Here is a 21,792-nt window from a genome sequence, read left to right on the forward strand (position 1 = left end):
AATTTTACTTCCATCTAGATAATAATGCTATAACAAAATTATTTAGAGGAATTATCTCTTGCAAAATCAGAGCCAACCTGGTCTTGACCTACCACTTTGATGAGGTTCTCTCTTCTACTCTGAAACCTTCCATATACCCTATTTCTTATCAAGGTAAGTTTAGGCTCCTCAGCCTGGATTTAAAGCTTCTATTAATCGGATCCTACTCTACTTGTCCTACTACTTTCCTCTATTCTTTTATGAACACCTTTCTCTTATATCAGAAAATACTTTTTTAAATCAGTGAGCATATCACACTCCTCAGTCTGAACCCTCTGCTATTGGCTTGATGGTTGACTTGCCTGGCATTCTTCTTTATCCTCTTCACCTCTGAATCTCCCAGGCATCTTCCAAGTTCCAGTTCCATTCTCATTTCCTTATTATAGTAGTCCCCCATAAATATGATTACTATACTTACTCACCATTTAATCAGACATAGAGAGTGTATCCCACAAAATACCACTGATGCTTGTTATTTCATATATTTCAGTTTAGATTAGAAATCTCCTGAGATAGGAGACATATTTAGTAAATAGTGTGTTGGACCCTGGCTCCTAGAGTCATACATACAAAATAGATGGTCAATAATTAACAGTTGATTGAAAGCTCTGGTTTATCAGTTTCCTAATTTACATTATTTCAATATCCACCTGGTTATTTGGAAAAATAAAGTGGTACTTCAAAGCTTGAAGGATAAATGAAATTACATTCTCTTCTTTAGCAGAGAACACAGTTTTCTAGATCACTTTGGGAAAAGAGAGTAAACATTAAACCCTTGATTTTTTCAATTAAGAAAAGTTATTTCGCAAGTCTGGCCCTATGTTTATCCTAGTTTATTAACAGAAAACACCTGAGACTAATTACTTTCTGGCTTACAGAAACCTCATTTGTTTTTAGATCTGCCATTTAAATATAGATATAGTTTTGATAAATATAATTACTTAGACCATCTAACATTCTTTGTTTCTATGGCTGGCTGAAATTCTATCATTAAAGGTGATTTTAATTTGGAAATTCAAGATGTTATGAATTAAATTCTACAGATCTTAGAAGAGAAGGAAAATATTTGAAGTGCTGTTCTGATTGTTCTATAAACTGTGGAAAAACTGCCCATTGTAATCTTAACATGTTCATTAAGCTGAAACTTCTTTTGCGGATTTACAGTAGTAAATTTTTACTGTGTGGCTGTCTAGCTGAGTAGTTTGTTCTTTCAGATTTTTGATATTAAAATTGTTTTATTTAATCTTTTACATATTTCAGGCCTGTCACAGATTAAGTAGCATATCTTTTATACAGCAAAATGAGTTCAAGTTGATATTTTTGTTTAGTTATTATTAATTTGACCCTGCCCATTATTTCAGAGTTTTGGGTGGGGAAGGTGGAAGGAGCTGGAGCAGGTGAAGATAAAATAAGTAAATCAGGCATGAGTGGAAGCAACTTTCTTAGCTTGCTCATAAACTAGAACAACACTCCTCATAGAATGCACAGCTGAATATGAGTGGAGTGAGTGTGACATGGGCTGTGGGCTGCCACCTTACATTACGGGAAAATCAAGTTGCTGCTGAGTAGAAGGGTAGCATTTTGGGTAGCACTTTAGTGCACTTCTCAAGATTTCTACTTTAGGCTGGGAGCGGTGACTCATGCCTGCAATCCCAGCACTTTGGGAGACTGAGGTGGTGGATCATTTGAGGTCAGGAGTTCAAGACCAGCCTGACTAACACGGTGAAACCCTATCTTTACTAAAATACAAAAGTTACCCGGGCATGGTAGTGGGAACCTCTAATCCTAGCTACTCAGGCGACTCAGGCAGGAGAATCGCTTGAACCCAGGAGGCGGAAGTTGCAGTGAGCCAAGATAGTGCCACTGCACTCCAGCCTGGGTGACAAAGAGAGATTACCTCCCCACCATCCCCTCCAAAAAAGATTTCTACTTTGCACTTGACAGGAATACCATTCTGACACCCAGTTTTTCTGCAAGATTTGGTGATGAGACATTTGAGTGGGAAGAGGGATGGAGAAATCTGAACCTCACTTTACTGAAGTCCTTCAATAGGTCTGGCGCAGAAAAACCCTCTATTAGGCAAATGACTTGAGAATTAGTTATCAATTGCACTAATAGTACTCAAATACATAATACCTAAAGATTGAAATAAGTATACAGCTAAAATCTATTTTATGAATGTTGTTAATTCTGTCCCCTCTTCTTCCTCAGATACATCATTATAAACTTGGTGTGTAAGCTTTTTCAATTAATTTATGTGCATCTATATGCCCTTACAGAAAATATGTAACATTGTTTTAGATTATATTTTAATTAGCATTATTAGGGTATAATTCATATCACACAATTCACCCATTTAAAGTGCACAATTGAATAGTTTTTAGTATATTTACGGAGTTATGGGTCTATCACCACAACCGATATTAGAACATTACCCTGTTCCCATTACTTTCTACCGTAATATAGTAGCCATAGTTCTAGGTAGTGGAAATCCAGTTAAAAATATGACCGAGTTGCTGCTACCACGAAGCGTTTATGCTAGCCAATATTTTTCAGTGCCATTTATTGAACTTGTCTTCCTTTCTTCTCTAATTTGAAAAGCAACTTTTATTTCATAAACACACACACGTGCAAATGTACACACACACGTGCAAATGTACACACACACACACACACATATTATGTGGCAGCCATGGGAACACACCACTCAGATCTCCTGCTGCAGAGAGCCCAACTGATTGAAAGTCTCAGTGCCAACTCTCAGGATCCACTCTGATTCGCCCGGGCAAATGCTACCAGTTTCAATCAGTGCCTAATAACACCTCTGTAAAAAATTTTTTGCTGGTTGTCCTAGATTCTGCAATTTATATTTTTAATGAATCTAAATCTACCCTCAGATAACACTATTTTCATGTGTAGTACCTGTACCTTATAACAGAATATTCCCAATTCCTCCTTCCCATCTCTTAGAGTATTGCCATTTATTTTACTTACCTATATGTTATAATCATTCAATAGATTGTTATTTTAAAAATAATCTGTAATTTTAGATTAATTAAAAATAAAACAATTTACCTTACCTTCATTTATTCTTTTTCTGACAGTGCCTTTTTTTTACATAGATCTGAATTTCTAACCTATATAATATTTTTTATGTCTGAAAAATTTCTTTGTAAATTACTTTTAGATCAGGCCTGTTGGTAAGGTAATAAATTCCATGAGTTTTTGTTTATCTGGTAGAGCCCTTATTTCCTTCTCTCTGAAGGTTAATTTCACTGAATATAAAATTTTAGTCAGATATTTATTTTTGTCTTCTTTCCAACACTTTAAATATTTCACTCCATTCTTTTTTTGCTTGCAGAGTTTCTTAGGAGAAACTCATTATAATTCTCATGCTTGTTCCTCTACAGTAGTGGTCCCCAGCCTTTTTGCCACCAGAGACAGGTTTTGTGGAAGATAATTTTTCCATAGACAGGGAGGTGGGGCAGGGAATGGTTTGGGGGTGAAACTGTTCCACCTCAGATCATCAGGCATTAGATTCTCATAAGAAGCACACAACCTAGATCCCTTGCATGTGCAGGGTTTGTGCTCTTATGAGAATCTAATGCCACCACTGATCTGATAGGAGGGAGCTCAGGTGGTAATGCTCTAGCTCTCCCGCGGCCTGGGAGTTGGAGACCATTGCTCTATAGGTAAGGTTCTCTTTGGCTTATTTCAAGATTTTCTCTTTGTCTTCGTCTTTCTGCAGTTTGAATATATATGCCTATGTGTACATTTCTTGGTATATATCTTGTCTGTTGTCCTCTATTCTTCCTGGATCTCGTTTGGTGTCTGTAATCAATTTTAGAAGATTCTTAACCATTGTTACTTCAAATATTTCTTTTGCTTTATTCTTTAATGCTTTTCTTCCTTTACCTATCTTTTCTATTTTGGTATAAATGTCTTTTGTTTATTCATTTGGTTTCAAGTTGGCAATTCAACTTGATATGTATCTGATGCAGTTCAACGGATTCTTTTAAAAATATTTGTATTATAATTTTGGCTTCTAGCTTGTTGAATTGATTAAATATTTTAATAAAATATAACAGAAGCAATTATAGGATATACACTTAGAAAAGCATAAGGAAATTCTGCTTATTATTGCTAGAAAAAAGACAGATGTTAAAATTCATCTTTTAAAATTACAGAGGTATAAATATAACCTTTTTTTTGTTTGTTTTAGACAAAGTCTCACTCTGTCCCCCAGGCTGGAGTGCAGTGGCACGATGTCCGCTCACTGCCAGCTCCGCTCCCCAGGTTCACGCCATTCTCCTGCCTCAGCCTCCCGAGTAGCTGGGACTACAGGCGCCCGCCACTATGCCCGGCTAATTTTTTTGTATTTCTAGTAGAGACGGGGTTTCACCGTATTAGACAGGATGGTCTCGATCTTCTGACCTAGTGATCCACCTCAGCCTCCCAATGTGCTGGGATTACAGGCATGAGCCACCGCCCGTGGTCAAATATAACGAACGAACGAACGAACGAACGAACGAACGAACGAACGAAAGAAAGAAAGAAAGAAAGAAAGACTTCCTTTGTGTTATTTAATGCAATTGAATACCATTATTTCTTCAGTCTAAAACTTAATAATCTCAAGTAAATAATGAATTAGTATTTTAAATTAAAAATAGCAATATGGACTAATTATTTAGAAAAAAAATGCAACCATTGGTTGTAAAAACAGCAATAGGTTTTAGAGACCGGAACTATGGACAAAGGTATGTTTTTATCTTCTCAAGAGTCATTTGGTATTTTTAGTTAAAAAACTGCATATATTACTTCAATATAAAGTTTTAAAATTAGATTATTCTATAGTAAATTTCATTGTAGCTAAATCTGCATATTATGTCTATCATCGTTTTTTTCAGTTACAATTCTAGGAATTGAATTTCTATGTGAAAGGCATATTCAATATTAAACATTTTCACACTATTACCAAAATGCTTTTCTGAAGATTTAAACATCTTTCCATGAGCTTTCTTCACAGCTTTCCCAATAAAGTTTTGCAGTTATGGCTTGATGATAAACTAGAAATATTTTCATTGTATATGAGCAAGTCTAATAAAGATAACTGCTCCATAGAAAAATAATTTATGAATACATACGTTAGTTTACAAAAAAGATGAGTTCATGAAGACCATAAAATATAGCTTTTTTTGGTCTATTTGGGTTGTTGATTTTGCATTTACTTCAATCTTAACTCTACCCTAATATCTCAATTTTTATTCCCTGGAAGATAATTTTTTTAAAAAGGTCAACAGAAATTCCATACAAAACAAACAAAAAATCTACATGTATCTATTTTTCACTAAACCTGGATGCAGCAGAATAGCACTTTTAGCTTATAACTTCTTTGAGCAATGGTCGGTTGGGCTGTAAGATAGAAGTAGTTGCTTTTTCTGTGCTGTGTTCTTTCCATAGTCAATAAAAAGCATCCTACATTTGACTGGCATTTCTATATCAACATGTCTAAAATAATCTAATTTTGATAATGGAAACACTACACATCTGATCTTTCAAATATGAATCTACTTCTATTACTTCTCTTACCCCATTTGTTCACAAAATCACAATAAGAGTGCCCCTAAATATTTTTCTCCCTCAGTGGGAACCACCTTCATTCACACACTTCTTTCATACTTTCACTAAAAATAAATCCCCAAACTGATATACTTATTTACAGTATATTTCCCTTTTAATCTTTTCTCCTCCTTTTATGTGGAGTCCTCTTTCAGAAATAACTAATCTGAGTTTGTTTCTTCCTTCAGTGTCACCCTACCTATGTTATAAAGCCCAAACTCCACTGGACATGCTAACGGTAATTGCTGACCTGGCCCATGCCTTGTTCTCCATCCTCTTTTCACATGCTGTTTTCTCAGGTCGAGTATTTCAACATGTCAAACTCTTTATATTTCCCTGACCACAATATACTGTTTCATTCTCACTGTTTTGCACATGAAATCTTTACCTCGTTATGTAATCTTCAAATGTCCAATAATGATATAATATTTAGAATAGATATATGCATTATACTAAATCAAGATGAGATGAACAATGCATATAACAAAGTAAGCAATGGTGGTTTCTGCTTTAAAAAACTGAATTACTTGGCGTTCTTGCATTTGGATGACTAAAAATTACTTCAATATAAATTATTAGTATTTACCTACAAATTAGGTATGGAAATATGAAACAAGACAATGTATATTTAGGATATATAGGGCATAGACATATATTATTCCATAGCAAGGAACATTATTTAAAGTGTTTATCTTTTTACTTGTTTCAGAAAGTCTTTGAATAAGGTAACTTTGTGCTTAATTCAGCTAGTTAATATCAACCCTTGCTATTCTAAGTTTGCTCTTCAAATCAGCACGAGTATCACCTGGAAATGTGTGAAGATGCAGCGTCTCAGGCATTACCAGTATTCCTAAATTAAAACTTGCATTTTAATGAGATTTCCAGATGATTTGTATAGATGTTAAAATGTAAGAATGTACAGACGATTTTCGAGTATGTGTCTTATAAACCTCCTACTTTGTTTGCACATGTTACACCTGCTAACACATACAACACTGAAGTGTTCGCTTCATGCTTTCCTGGCATGCACTATATTACAGTTGTAGTAATAGATTTAATTATCCCAAAATACTCTCATTGAAAATTATGTGTAGATTGTAGAAATCCTGGCAATATCAGTGGTTAATTGTTCATTTGCCACATCTCACTGTGTAAGATGTTAGCGTCACCATCTGATGCTGCTCTGTTTGCACATTCATTGCTCAGGCTTTATAGTCTCCTTGATTTTTGAGCTATCTAATAATTTCACTAATTTCAGACTCTTCCTAGACCAGTGATGTACATGTCTTCATTAGCACACACTACTTTCACACATCTTAGTACTTGTCCTTTAAAAAAGTCATGCGCTTAGTTACTTTGAGGCAACAGCTTGGTACAGGCAAATACATTTTAAAGGTAAAACTATTCTTCATTTTTAACATTGTTTTGGTATTTAAGTACTGTGCATTCTCATATATACTTAAGGCCAGTTTTCTTATTTATTTATTTATTTTAAGCCAGCTGGGATATTGGTTAGAATTGCAGCAGGTCTATGTGGAGGCAATTGATCTCTTAATAATATTGATCTTTCCAATCAACAAACATAGTATATCTCTCCACTTGTTTAGGTTTTATTTCTCTCTTAACAATATTTATAGTTTTTAGTTAGAAATCCCATATGCCTTATGTATATTTTTATGCTAATATAGAAATATTTTGATGTTACTTTTTGTTTTGTGGAGTGGTATATAAATGTGATTTTTTTCTCTGTATTTACCTCATACACTGTGTCATTGTTAAATTCACTTATTAGTTCCATGAGTTTTATGTAGATTATTTGAAATTATCTATACAAACAATCATGTTGTCTGTGAATAAAGACAGTTTATTTCTTCTTTCCTAATCTGCATGCCTTTCATGTCTATTTCTTGCTTTATTGAACTGGCTAGAACTGAGAACAATGGAGATGGTCGTGTAGAAAAGGTGATACTCGGGTGTCCTGGGTTTTTTTTCTATCTTACGGGAAAGTATTCAATGTTCATTGAATATTCAATGTATTCAATGATGTATTCAATGAAAGTATTCAATGATGATACTTTCAATGATGATAATTGCAGGCTTTACATAAGTACCATTAAATTAATTGTAGGCTTTACATAAGTGTCATTAAATTAAGAAATTTTTCTTATATTCCTCTTTTCTTATTTTGCTGAGTTTTTTCACGAAAGTTAGTTAAATTTTGTTAAGTGTGTTTTTCTACACTTATTGAGGTGCTTCTATGGCTTTCTCCTTTATTCTGTTAATATCATGAATTATATTAAATAGAACATAATTTTAATTTGAATGTTCAACCAATCTTCCATTCCTGGGATAAACTTTATTTGATCATGAGATATTTATATATACTTACATATTTAGGCTTTGGTTAGCTAATATTTTGTTAAACATTTTTAACACTAATATTTATTAGGAGTATCAGTCAGTAGGATTTTGTTCCTTGAAATTTTAGGATTTGATACCAGGGTTATTTTGAACCCATAAAATGAGTTGGTATGTTTTCCTTACTTCTCTGTTTCCTGAAAGAATTAGTATAGGATTAATGTTATTTCTTCCTTATGTGTTTGATAAAATTCACCAAAGAAACATTTAAGTTTGGAACCTTTTTCATGGGAAGGTTTATAAGTGCAAATTAAATTTCTGAAAAGGAAAAAATCTGAAATATTCTGTATTTCTTTCTTAATTTTGAAAGATTTTAAATGTAATATAGAATTCTGAATGGGCAGTTATTCTTTCATCATTTTAAAGATGTCATTGTTTTATGACCTTAAATATTACTGATAAGAAGTCAACCACTATTTCATTATTATTGTTCCTCTGTGTGAAATATATGTTTTCTCTAGTTGCTTTTGAGGTTTTTCTTTTTATCTTTGGTTTCAGCAGTGTGACTGTGTTGTGACCTTGTGTGTTTTTAATTTGTATTAATTTGCAGGGTTTTTTTTCTGATTTTATTGGACCTGTTGATATATTCTACTGAATTTGTAAAATTTGACCATTGTGTTTGAAATATTTTTGTCTGCCCAATTCACCTTTCCCCATTACCTTGATAATTTGCCAGAGGTAATTAAAAATTTGTCATTATTTTCAATTTTTTTCATCTTTTCTTCAGTTTGGAAGATGTTTGTTGATTCATCTACAAGCTTATTGATCTTTCTATCCTTTCCAATTTGTTGCTAAGTCTATGTAGTAAAATTTTCATTTCATAAATTGTACTTTTTAGCTCTAGAATTTCCCTTTGGTTCTTTTATGCCATTTGCATTATTCTCTGCTGAGACCCTCATATGTTCACTTGCTATATTTCCTTTACATTTAGTCCATGTACATATTCATAATAGCTATTAATTTCAATATCTGGATTATTTCAAGATTTGTTTATATTGATTGTTTTTTTTTCTTGATATTAGATCACATGTCCATGCTTCTTCAAATGCCTAGTAATGTTTGAATGTATGGTAAACTTTGTGGATATTAAATTGTAGAAAGTTTGCATTATGTTGTACTCCTGTAAAGGGTACTGAATTTTCTTTCACCTGGTTGATTTTATTATTTACTCTGTTAGGTCTGTTTCAATTTTGTCCACTGTCAAAGGGTGAAATTCTTACATTAGACTTTGGTTCTTACTCCTACAGTATGCCCTTTCTGAGGTCTAAACTGAATGTCCAATAAACTCTGTGGAATATCTCCACTCTGCCTAGGCCAAAAGTTTAGCATCCCTTGGCACTACAAGAACTCTGATATATTCATTCAATTATCAGCACTAGTGCAGTTGCTCTCTGTTTTTCAATGTTTTTTGGCTTCTTATTTCCTTAACAATCCTAAGTATTCAGGCATTTCAATTTTTAGGTTAACACTAACCAGAGTCTCTCTAATATTTCCTCATGACCAAACTCAGGCTCTACACTTTCAATATAAATCTTCACAATCTATGCATCTGACAGGACTAATCTACAATGAACTCAAATAAACTAGAAAAAGAAACCAATTTCATCAAATGCGAGCTAAGGATATGAATAGACAATTCTCAAAAGAAGATATACAAATGGCCAACAAACCTATGAAAAAATGCTCAACATCACTAATGACCAGGGAAATGAAAATCAAAACCGCAATGCAATACCACCTTACTCTTTCAAGAATGGCCATAATAAAAATAAATAAATAAATCGTGGATGTTGGCATGGATTCGGTGAACAGGGAACACTTCTACACTGCTGGTGGGAATGTAAACTAGTACGACCACTATGGAAAACAGTGTGGAGATTACTTAAAGAACTACAAGTAGAACCACCATTTGATCCAGTGATCCCACTACTGAGTATCTACCCAGAGGAAAGTAAGTCATTATACAAAAAAGATACTTTCACACACATATTTATAGCAGCACAATTTGCAATTGCAAAAATGTGAAACAAACCTAAATGCCCATCAATCAACGAGTGGAGAAAGAAATTGTAACATTTATATATACAATGGAATACTACTCAGCCATAAAAAGGAATGAATTAATGGCATTCACAGAGTCCTGGATGAGACTGGAGACTATTATTCTAAGTGAAGTAACTCAGGAATGGAAAACCAAACATTTTATGTTCTCACTCATAAGTGGGAGCTATGCTATGAAGATGCAAAGGTATAAGAATGACACAATTGATTTTGGAGACTCAAGGGGAAAGAATGGGAAGGGGGTGAGAGATGAAAGACTACATATTGGGTGCCGTGTATATTGCTTGGGTGATAGGTGCACCAAAATCTTACAAATCACCACTAAAGAACTTACTCATGTAACCAAACACCACCTGTTCCCCAATATCCTACGGAAATGATAAAAAAATTTTTTAAAAAAAGAAATACCACAGAAAAGGTGCTGCTTTTTGTGAAGCATCGTATCTCAGAACATTCCAACATATCCCCCCAGTAATGACGGTAACCTTGATCACCTAGTCAAGTTGATACCTGATGGATCTCTGCAATGTGAAGTCATCATTTTCTTTCCCGTGTTTTGGATTGCTATTTTGTGGGAAGACATTAAGACATTTTGCTAACATCCTGTTCTTCATCAAACCTTCATCCTACAGTTTTAGCATTCAATCTACATCCATAGCATCCATGGACTGTTTGTCACTGCTTGTATTAACTGACTCGGTGATGGTTGCCCAAGAGTAAATATCCATTTCCATCATAACTTCTACATACTAGAAATTGGCATTTTGCTGTAAGAAAGATCCTTCCTTTTCCCTCATTTATATATTTACCCAATTATTTATATCAGTGCGTAGTCAGGGATTTCTATTTTATATGATGGGCTGTAATCTGATACTCTCATATTTTATTTTGTTATCCACATTGTCCTAGATATGACCAGAGGGAACTCCTTCAATCTGTCACATCTCTTTCATTGTTTGAGCATTTTCTTACTTTCTGACAAAAGAAAATATTTCAAGGTCATATCGAATTTTTCTGGCAGCAGCCCTGGTACAACCACTATGCCAAGGAACTCTTTTATTGGAAGATGGTGAGATGGTGTTTGGATTGCTTGACATCTTATTGAACTGTAAGGGCTCTCCCCATATTCTGGGTATAAACATTTTTGGAAATATATATATGACAATTTCTCCCAGTCTGTTGATTGCCATTCCATTTTCTTATTGGTGTACTTGAAGAGTACACGTTTTAATTTTGGTGATAGAAATTTATCATTTTTTTTCCTTTTTGGGGAATAAGGGAATTGGTTTTATATGATCCTGTGTATGTAGTCTCTGCCTAACCAAAGATTATAAAGATTGTATTCTATGCTTTCTTCTGGGTTTTACAGAATCAACATTTTTTTTTTTTTTTTACATTGAGGCCTGGGATTGATTTCAAAATTTTGTGTGTGTATTATATGAGGTAGATGTAGAGGTTGTGTTTTATTACATGGCTATTTAATGGATCAAACATCTTAGATCTAAAAGTTTATGCTCTTAATTTTATTTTGCTTCACTCCTACAACACAACTTGTTTCTTCTTTTCATGTCTTTAGACTGACTATTAATATAGAAAAGTTAATTTTTTCAGCTTTATTTATTCCATCCTAAATGGAATGCTTTTGCCTTATTTTCATGCATTTGATCTCCTTATTTCATTTGCTTTCTAGATTTGGGATTCTGCTTCCCAGAAAACTTCACAGATTTTCCTGTCTGCTTAAATTTCAATTCTATTCTAACTTTATGGCTTACACATTTAACATAGTTCTGATACTCTTTCTTGACTCTACTCCTTCTTATCTTTTCTTACTTTTTCCTATTTTCTTACGTTTTAACATTATTACATAAAGTCCAGTTATGGATAGATACTTACAGATACCTGTGGGTTACCACTTCTTTTAGCCCCAGTACTGATACTTTCAGAAAGTCATCATAAATGAATTTGAAGAGTAATACTTAGTCCACATATGTAGCAATTGAGGTTACTATGTTAAAATTATATCATAGGATGCAGAGGGGTGTGCAGAACTAAACCTAAGTATCCTAAGACTATGTTAATTTAACTTATTCTTAAGAGGCATGTAGACATAATGAAGAGTCATTAAAGGTGCAATAATGATGATAGCAATCATAATATTGTAACTATGATATAAATTATAATTATGAATTATAAAATATCTTTCGGAGTCCAGCTGATGGAGAACCTATTTTTAACCCAGACATGGTTTGTGATTAAGTTTTTTAATCTTGAATAAAGCATAGTATTATTGACAAGAGATTATGGCAAATAATCTTTATTATTATTACTATTATACTATAAGTTCTAGGGTACATGCGCATAACGTGCAGGTTTGTTACATATGTATACTTGTGCCATGTTGGTGTGCTGCACCCATCAACTCATCAGCACCCATCAACTCGTCAATTACATCAGGTATAACTCCCAATGCAATCTCTTCCCCTCCCCCCTCCCCACGATAGGCCCCGGTGTGTGATGTTCCCCTTCCCGAGTCCAAGTGATCTCATTGTTCGGTTCCCACCTATGAGTGAGAACATGCGGTGTTTGGTTTTCTGTTCTTGCGATAGTTTGCTGAGAATGATGGTTTCCAGCTGCATCCATGTCCCTACAAAGGACACAAACTCATCCTTTTTTATGGCTGCATAGTATTCCATGGTGTATATGTGCCACATTTTCTTAATCCAGTCTGTCACTGATGGACATTTGGGTTGATTCCAAGTCTTTGCTATTGTGAATAGTGCCACAGTAAACATACGTGTGCATGTGTCTTTATAGCAGCATGATTTATAATCCTTTGGGTATATACCCAGTAATGGGATGGCTGGGTCATATGGTACATCTAGTTCTAGATCCTTGAGGAATCGCCATACTGTTTTCCATAATGGTTGAATTAGTTTACAGTCCCACCAACAGTATAAAAGTGTTCCTATTCCTCCACATCCTCTCCAGCACCTGTTGTTTCCTGATTTTTAATGATTGCCATTCTAACTGGTGTGAGATGGTATCTCATTGTGGTTTTGATTTGCATTTCTCTGATGGCCAGTGATGATGAGCATTTTTTCATGGATCTGTTGGCTGTATGAATGTCTTCTTTTGAGAAATGTCTGTTCATATCCTTTGCCCACTTTTTGATGGGGTTGTTTGTTTTTTTCTTTTAAATTTGTTTGAGTTCTTTGTAGGTTCTGAATATTAGCCCTTTGTCAGATGAATAGATTGCAAAAATTTTCTCCCATTTTGTAGGTTGCCTGTTCACTCTGATGGTAGTTTCTTTTGCTGTGCAGAAGCTTTTTAATTTAATTAGATCCCATTTGTCAATTTGGGCTTTTATTGTTTTGGTGTTTTAGACATGAAGCCCTTGCCCATGCCTATGTCCTGAATGGTATTACCTAGGTTTTCTTCTAAGGTTTTTATGGTATTAGGTCTAACATTTAAGTCTCTAATCCATCTTGAATTAATTTTCATATAAGGAGTAAGGGAAGGATCCAGTTTCAGCTTTCCACTTATGGCTAGCCAATTTTCCCAGCACCATTTATTAAATAGGGAATCCTTTCCCCATTTCTTGTTTCTCTCAGGTTTGTCAAAGATCAGATGGCTGTAGATGTGTGGTATTATTTCTGAGGACTCTGTTCTGTTCCATTGGTCTATATCTCTGTTTTGGTACCAGTACCATGCTGTTTTGGTTACTGTAGCCTTGTAGTATAGTTTGAAGTCAGGTAGTGTGATGCTTCCAGCTTTGTTCTTTTGACTTAGGATTGTCTTGGCAATGCGGGCTCTTTTTTGGTTCCATATGAACTTTAAAGCAGTTTTTTCCAATTCTGTGAAGAAACTCATTGGTAGCTTGATGGGGATGGCATTGAATCTATAAATTACCTTGGGCAGTATGGCCATTTTCACCATATTGATTCTTCCTATCCATGAGCATGGTATGTTCTTCCATTTGTTTGTGTCCTCTTTTATTTCACTGAGCAGTGGTTTGTAGTTCTCCTTAAAGAGGTCCTTTACATCCCTTGTAAGTTGGATTCCTAGGTATTTTATTCTCTTTGAGGCAATTGTGAATGGAATTTCATTCATTCTCTGTTTGTCTGTTACTGGTGTATGAGAATGCTTGTGATTTTTGCACATTGATTTTGTATCCTGAGACTTTGCTGAAGTTGCTTATCAGCTTTAGGAGATTTTGGGCTGAGACAATGGGGTTTTCTAAATATACAATCATGTCATCTGCAAAGAGGGACAATTTGACTTCTTTCTTTCCTAACTGAATACCCTTTATTTCTTTCTCTTGCCTGATTGCCCTAGCCAGAACTTCCAAAACTATGTTGAATAAGAGTGGTGAGAGAGGGCATCCCTGTCTTATGCCAGTTTTCAAAGGGAATTTTTCCAGTTTTTGCCCATTCAGTATGATATTGGCTGTGGGTTTGTCATAAATAGCTCTTATTATTTTGAGATACGTTCCATCAGTACCGATTTTATTGAGAGTTTTTAGTATGAAGGGCTGTTGAATTTTGTCAAAGGCCTTTTCTGCATCTATTGAGATAATGATGTGGTTCTTGTCTTTGGTTCTGTTTATATGCTGGATTACGTTTATTGATTTGCATACATTGAACCAGCCTTGCATCCCAGGGATGAAGCCCACTTGATCATGGTGGATAAGCTTTTTGATGTGCTGCTGGATTCGGTTTGCCAGTATTTTATTGAGGATTTTTGCATCAATTTTCATCAGGGATATTGGTCTAAAATTCTCTTTTTTTGTTGTGTCTCTGCCAGGCTTTGGTATCACGATGATGTTGGCCTCAGAAAATGAGTTAGGGAGGATTCCCTCTTTTTCTGTTTATTGGAATAGTTTCAGAAGGAATGGTACCAGCTCCTTCATGTACCTTTGGTGGAATTCGGCTGTGAATCCATCTGGTCCTGGACTTTTTTTGGTTGGTAGGCTATTAATTATTGCCTCAATTTCAGAGCCTGCTATTGGTCTATTCAGGAATCCAGCTTCTTCCTGGTTTAGTCTTGGGAGAGTGTAAGTGTCCAGGAAATTATCCATTTCTTCTAGATTTTCTAGTTTATTTGCGTAGAGGTGTTTATAATATTCTCTGATGGTAGTTTGTATTTCTGTGGGGTCAGTGGTGATATCCCCTTTAACATTTTTTATTGCATCTATTTGATTCTTCTCTCCTTTCTTCTTTATTAGTCTTGCTAGCGGTCTATCAATTTGCTGATCATTTCAAAAAACCAACCCTTGGATTCATTGATTTTCTGGAGGGTTTTTTGTGTTTCTATCTCCTTCAGTTCTACTCTGATCTTAGTTATTTCTTGCCTTCTGCAAGCTTTTGAATGTGTTTGCTCTTCCTTCTCTAGTTCTTTTAATTGTGATGTTAGAGTGTCAATTTTAGATCTTTCCAGCTTTCTTTTGTGGGCATTTAGTGCTATAAATTTCCCTCTACACACTGCTTTAAATGTGTCCCAGAGATTCTGGTATGTCGTATCTTTGTCCTCATTGGTTTCAAAGAATATCTTTATTTCTGTCTTCATTTCGTTATGTACCCAGTAGTCATTCAGGAGCAGGTTATTCAGTTTCCATGTAGTTGAGCGATTTTGATTGAGTTTCTTAGTCCTGAGTTTTACTTTGATTGCACTGTGGTCTGAGAGACAGTTTGTTATAATTTCTGTTCTTGTACATTTGCTGAGGAGTGCTTTACTTCCAATTATGTGGTCAATTTTGGAATAAGTGTGATGTGGTGCTGAGAAGAATGTATATTCTGTTGATTTGGGGTGGAGAGTTCTGTAGATGTCTATTAGGTCTGCTTGCTGCAGAGATGAGTTCAATTCCTGGATATCCTTGTTAACTTTCTGTCTTGCTTATCTGTCTAATGTTGACAGTGGAGTGTTGAAGTCTCCCATTATTATTGTATGGGAGTCTAAGTCTCTTTGTCAGTCTCTAAGGACTTGCTTTATGAATCTGGGTGCTCCTGTATTGAGTGCATATATATTTAGGATAGTTAACTCCTCTTTTTGAATTGATCCCTTTACCATTATGTAATGGCCTTCTTTGTCTCTTTTGATCTTTGATGGTTTAAAGTCTGTTTTATCAGAGACTAGGATTGCAACCCCTGCTTTTTTTTGTTCTCCATTTGCTTGGTAGATCTTCCTCCATCCCTTTATTTTGAGCCTATGTATGTCTCTGCATGTGAGATGGGTCTCCTGAATACAGCAGACTGATGGGTCTTGACTCTTTATCCAGTTTGCCAGTCTGTGTCTTTTAATTGGAGCATTTAGTCCATTTACATTTAAGGTTAATATTGTTATGTGTGAACTTGATCCTGCCATTATGATATTAACTGGTTATTTTGCTCATTAGTTGATGCAGTTTCTTCCTAGCCTCGATGGTCTTTACATTTTGGCATGTTTTTGCAATGGCTGGTACCGGTTGTTCCTTTCCATGTTGAGTGCTTCCTTCAGGGTCTCTTGTAAGGCAGGCCTGGTGGTGACAAAATCTCTAAGCATTTGCTTATCTGGAAAGGATTTTATTTCTCCTTCACTTATGGAACCTAGTTTGGCTAGATATGAAATTCTGGGTTTAAAATTCTTTTCTTTAAGAATGTTGAATATTGGCCCCCACTGTCTTCTGTCTTGTAGAGTTTCTTCCAAGAGATCTGCCCTTAGTCTGATGGGCTTCCCTTTGTGGGTAACCCGACCTTTCTCTCTGGCTGCCCTTAAGATTTTTTCCTTCATTTCAACTTTGGTGAATCTGACAATTATGTGTCTTGGAGTTGCTCTTCTCGAGGAGTATCTTTGTGGTGTTCTCTGTATTTCCTGGATTTGAATGTTGGCCTGCCCTACTAGGTTGGGGAAGTTCTCCTGGATGATATCCTGAAGCGTGTTTTCCAAGTTGGTTCCATTTTCCCCCTCACTTTCAGGCACCCCAATCAGACGTAGATTTGGTCTTTTTACATAATCCCATACTTCTTGCAGGCTTTGTTCATTTCTTTTTCTTCTTTTTTCTTTAGATTTCTCTTCTCGCTTCATTTCATTCATTTGATCCTCAATTGCTGATACTCGTTCTTCTAGTTGATCGAGTCGGTTACTGAAGCTTGTGCATTTGTCACGTATTTCTCGTGTCATGGTTTTCATCTCTGTCAGTTCGTTTATGGCCTTCTCTGCATTAATTATTCTAGTTATCAATTTTTCCACTCTTTTTTCAAGATTTTTAGTTTTTTTGCGCTGGGTATGTAATTCCTCCTTTAGCTCTGAGAAATTTGATGGGCTGGAGGCTTCTTCTCTCATCTCGTGAAAGTCATTCTCCGTCCAACTTTGATCCATTGCTGGCAATGAGCTGCGTTCCTTTGCAGGAGGAGATGCGCTCTTATTTTTTGAATTTCCAGCTTTTCTGCCCTGCTTTTTCCCCATCTCTGTGGTTTTATCTGCCTCTGGTCTTTGATGATGGTGACGTACCGATGGGGTTTTGGTGTGAGTGTCCTTCCTGTTTGTTAGTTTTTCTTCTAACAGTCAGGACCCTCAGCTGTAGGTCTGTTGGAGATTGCTTGAGGTCCACTCCAGACCCTGTTTGCCTGGGTATCAGCAGCAGAGGCTGCAGAAGATAGAATATTGCTGAACAGCGAGTGTACCTGTCTGATTCTTGCTTTGGAAGCTTCCTCTCAGGGGTGTACTCCACCCTGTGAGGTGTGGGGTGTCGGTCTGCCCCTAGTGGGGGATGTCTCCCAGGTAGGCTACTCAGGAGTCAGGGACCCACTTGAGCAGGCAGTCTGTCCATTCTCAGAGCTCAACCTCCATGTTGGGAGATCCACTGCTGTCTTCAAAGCTGTCAGACAGAGTCCTTTGCATCTGCAGAGGTTTCAGCTGCTTTTTGTTGTTGTTGTTGTTGTTGTTTAGCTGTGCCCTGTCCCTAGAGACAGGCAGGACTCCTTGAGCTGCTGTGAGCTCCATCCAGTTGGAACTTCCCAGCGGCTTTGTTTACCCACTTAAGCCTCAGCAATGGTAGGCGCCCCTCCCCCAGCCTGGCTGCTGCCTTTGCAGTAGATCGCAGACTGCTGTGCTAGCAACGAGGGAGGCTCCGTGGGCGTGGGACCCTCCTGGCCAGGTGTGGGATATAATCTGTTGGTGTGCCTGTTTGCTAAGAACCTTGGTAAAGTGCAGTATTGGGGTGGGAGTTTCCCAATTTTCCAGGTGTTGTTTGTCTCAGTTCCCCTGGCTAGGAAAAGGGATTCCTTCCCCCTTGCTCTTCCCAGGTGAGGTGATGCCTTGCGCTGCTTCAGCTCTCACTGGTCGGGCTGCAGCAGCTGACCAGCATTGATTGTCCCGCACTCCCTAGTGAGATGAACCCAGTACCTCAGTTGAAAATGTAGAAATCACCTGTCTTTTGTGTCGCTTGTGCTGGAAGTTGGAGACTGGAGCTGTTCCTATTCGGCCATCTTGCTCTGCCCCTCACAAATAATTTTTTAATTGAATATATTTTATTCATCTAGAAACAGTCATTTATATGGTATGCTTTGAAAAATTAGTCACCCCATCAAAAGCCTTAAAGATCTTTATTACATAACAAAATTATATTTAAACTGAACATCTTTGAAACTTTTATAGTAACAAAGTCTTTTTTCAAAATATTCTGTCATAATTTAAATTCTAATAATTTAGTGTTGTTTTCTTCAAGTTATTATATGTTTTCTTCAAGTTAATGCACATTTTCATATTCCCCTCAAAAATTAGCATTTATAAAATGTATTTTCTGTTGTTATTTATCTTTGGTAACACAGATTTTTACAGAACCAGAGGCAAAAAGTACGTTAGGGATTAAGGTTTTCGTATGGTATCCATTTCTTCTGATTTTTTGTAATTAAAATTGTATTTTGGGGAGATCATGTGGGATGAGAGACTGAAGGAAGATGACAGAGCATGGTCCATATAGCCATTTGAAAATTATTTCAAATACTACAATGGTGCCTTCCAGTGGAACTACATTTTTTGCAGCACCTGTAGTCTGGGCAAACTGTTCTAGGTTAGCCAATTAGGATGACCATTTTTTGAAAGACCCAATGAGAATGTGCCTGAGGTGGCCACTGAGCATCCCACATGCTCGCTTGTTTCTCTTTGACTCTACATCTCTGTTGCTTTGGTTTAAGATCAAGCAGTTCTCAATAACAAGATAATGTTTTCCGATTTCTCTGTAACTTGATGTAATTTATGTTTCTTAGGTTGAAGTCTGGAAGTGCATTTTCTCAGTGAGTGTCCTGTTTATGTTGGAAATGGGTAAAAGATGTGGGGAGCAAGCAGCTGTGACCCAACTTGCCCAGAACAATGCCAACTGAACTTGGACTCTGAAAAGTTACTTAGAATGAACCAGGGGTATAATTTATACCTGATCTTGACCTCACATCTTAAGGGTGAGAAGAGGATGTTTGTTATAAACAATAAGCTTTCCCATTCTGAAATTACTCCTTAGTATCTCTACTGTAAACAGGTGGAAGACACTTTGCATTCACAAACACTCCTCTGTGACCACCTAGAAATAGATAAGCAAATATTATTTCTTAAATTATATAAGAGTATATTTCCAAAGAAACTATTCAACATACATAAAAAGTAAAGAATGAAAAATAATTTCATTATAAGTTGTATAACACATTTTGGAAAGAGTACTGAATATGCCAAATGAAGCAAGATTAAGGAGATTGAGAGGAAGATATTACAGAACCAAATATTTGTTTTTATTGAACAGCATTGTTCGGCACAGAGATTAAGTAAATACTTAAAATTAAAATCAAACAATTCATAAATCAACAATCTTTTCCCTGAAAAGGTTTATATTTTTTACAGTTCCTTACTCGTTCTTTACATCTCCAATTTGTTCATAAGTATAATCACAGAGTAGATATACTTTTACCTGGGCTTTTCTTATTTATCATCTTTCAGAAGATATTCTCCAGGTTACTGCTATTATATTCATATGTACTTTTATGTCTATCACCGAGGTTGGCAAACGACAGCCTAGGGACCAGCCGCACATTTTTGTAAATAAAGTTTTGTTGGAACACAGTTACTCTCATTTGTTTCTATATTTTCTGTGGCTACTTTTGTTATACAGTAGCACATGGCACAGCTGAATATTTGGTCTGCAACCTTGTAATAATAAAAATAGTAAAAATTAAATTATGCAAAAACTAAATATGCATTACACATCCACAATATCAAATTATATTAAAAAGTTTAAAAAAGCAATGTACACTTATGTAAAGTAATACAGAAACTCTGTGACATATATTGTCATGCTACCAAAGCAAATTATAAAACAGTATTTAGAATATGATTCTATTACATAAGGCACATATGTAACAAAATTACATATTTATATTATGTAGGTATATTACAGGAGTTATTCTAATCATTTCCATTTATTGATGCATATATGTACATACATATATATCTGTAACTGAAACATTGCTTCAGTTGCTTGCTACTTGCAGAGCCCAGTTATCAAAAACGAGGTCTGGTGTAAAGAAGGTAACTCTTTATTCCAAAGCTAGCTTAAAGGAAGAAGTAAAGGTTTGTACTTTAAGGGTACTGCTTTGCTTTTGAAGCAGAAGGTGAGCATACAGACTGGAGGGAAGTAAGCTGGTGGTGAGTCTGTGTGTTAGCTAGGTGCCTTATCAACTGGGTGGTCAAGCTGGTGACTGCTGCTTTCTTCACAGGCAGGCATACTTTGGATTGTAAATTGACTGTTATCTCTCAAGGCAACCTCCTTGTGGGTGAGAGTTCCTTTCTGGAGCAGATAGCTAGATGCACATAGTTAGATGAACTTTCCCTGTAGGGAGGGTCTGGTGAAGAGGAGGTAAAAGGCTATATTTGCATTTCTGAAGGATTAAGTAGGAAGTGGGAAAAAGGAGGAAAGAGAAAAGAAGAAAGAGAAAAATAAACTATCTCTTAGAAAAACGAGGGTACTTCATTACCTACCAATAATCACAAATAATGCTGTTTCAAATAAATTTGTAAAGGCAATTCCAATTCTTTGGGACTGAATATGGAAAAGTGCTGGAAATATTCCAGGTTTGGAAGACTGGGATGTAGAAGGAATATAAGATGAACAGACAATGTCTGTTCCTCCACATGATACCTGCAACTAGTACACTTTAATAAAAAGCATTCTTTTTGTCTTTCTACCCTATAACCTTAAAATTCCTGCGAACCAATGAAAACCTTTTCTGTCCTATTGATTATTGTATTATCATGTGACTACAAAAATTCCTGACACAGGAATGGCTCCATCAATATTGGCAGAACAGGTGTCATACCATATTTGCTCTGTAAATGACTAACATTAAATTATGTTTAGGGGCAGGGTTTACAAAAGTAAGCTGAAGTTCAGGCACTGCACTAATTTCTCCATCAATCCATTTGTTCAACTAATATGAATTTTGTATACATGTATATATTTATCACATCCTTACTATATTTAAGTCAATCATAATTCCTGCTCTCAGAACACTTATACTATATTGAGAGATATAAACAATAGTTTGATAAATCGTTAAGAAAATATTAGGTAATCTAAGTACTTTGTGACACACAGTGACTTGTTCGTTACCTTTGACGGAGAAATGACAAAATACC

General features: G+C 35.7%; 1 long non-coding RNA gene across 1 annotated transcript; it reads left to right on the plus strand.

Annotated features, from left to right (window-relative positions):
- Positions 1 to 4,579: 4,579 nt before the first annotated feature.
- Positions 4,580 to 20,288, plus strand: LOC105487497 (uncharacterized). Its single transcript, XR_011624305.1, has 3 exons — positions 4,580 to 4,796; positions 5,847 to 5,957; positions 19,380 to 20,288. It is a non-coding gene; the product is annotated as an uncharacterized lncRNA (long non-coding RNA).
- The last annotated feature ends 1,504 nt before the right edge of the window (positions 20,289 to 21,792 follow it).

The sequence above is a fragment of the Macaca nemestrina genome, chromosome 6 (genome assembly GCF_043159975.1).
Source record: "Macaca nemestrina isolate mMacNem1 chromosome 6, mMacNem.hap1, whole genome shotgun sequence".
NCBI classification, from domain to species: Eukaryota; Metazoa; Chordata; class Mammalia; order Primates; family Cercopithecidae; genus Macaca; species Macaca nemestrina.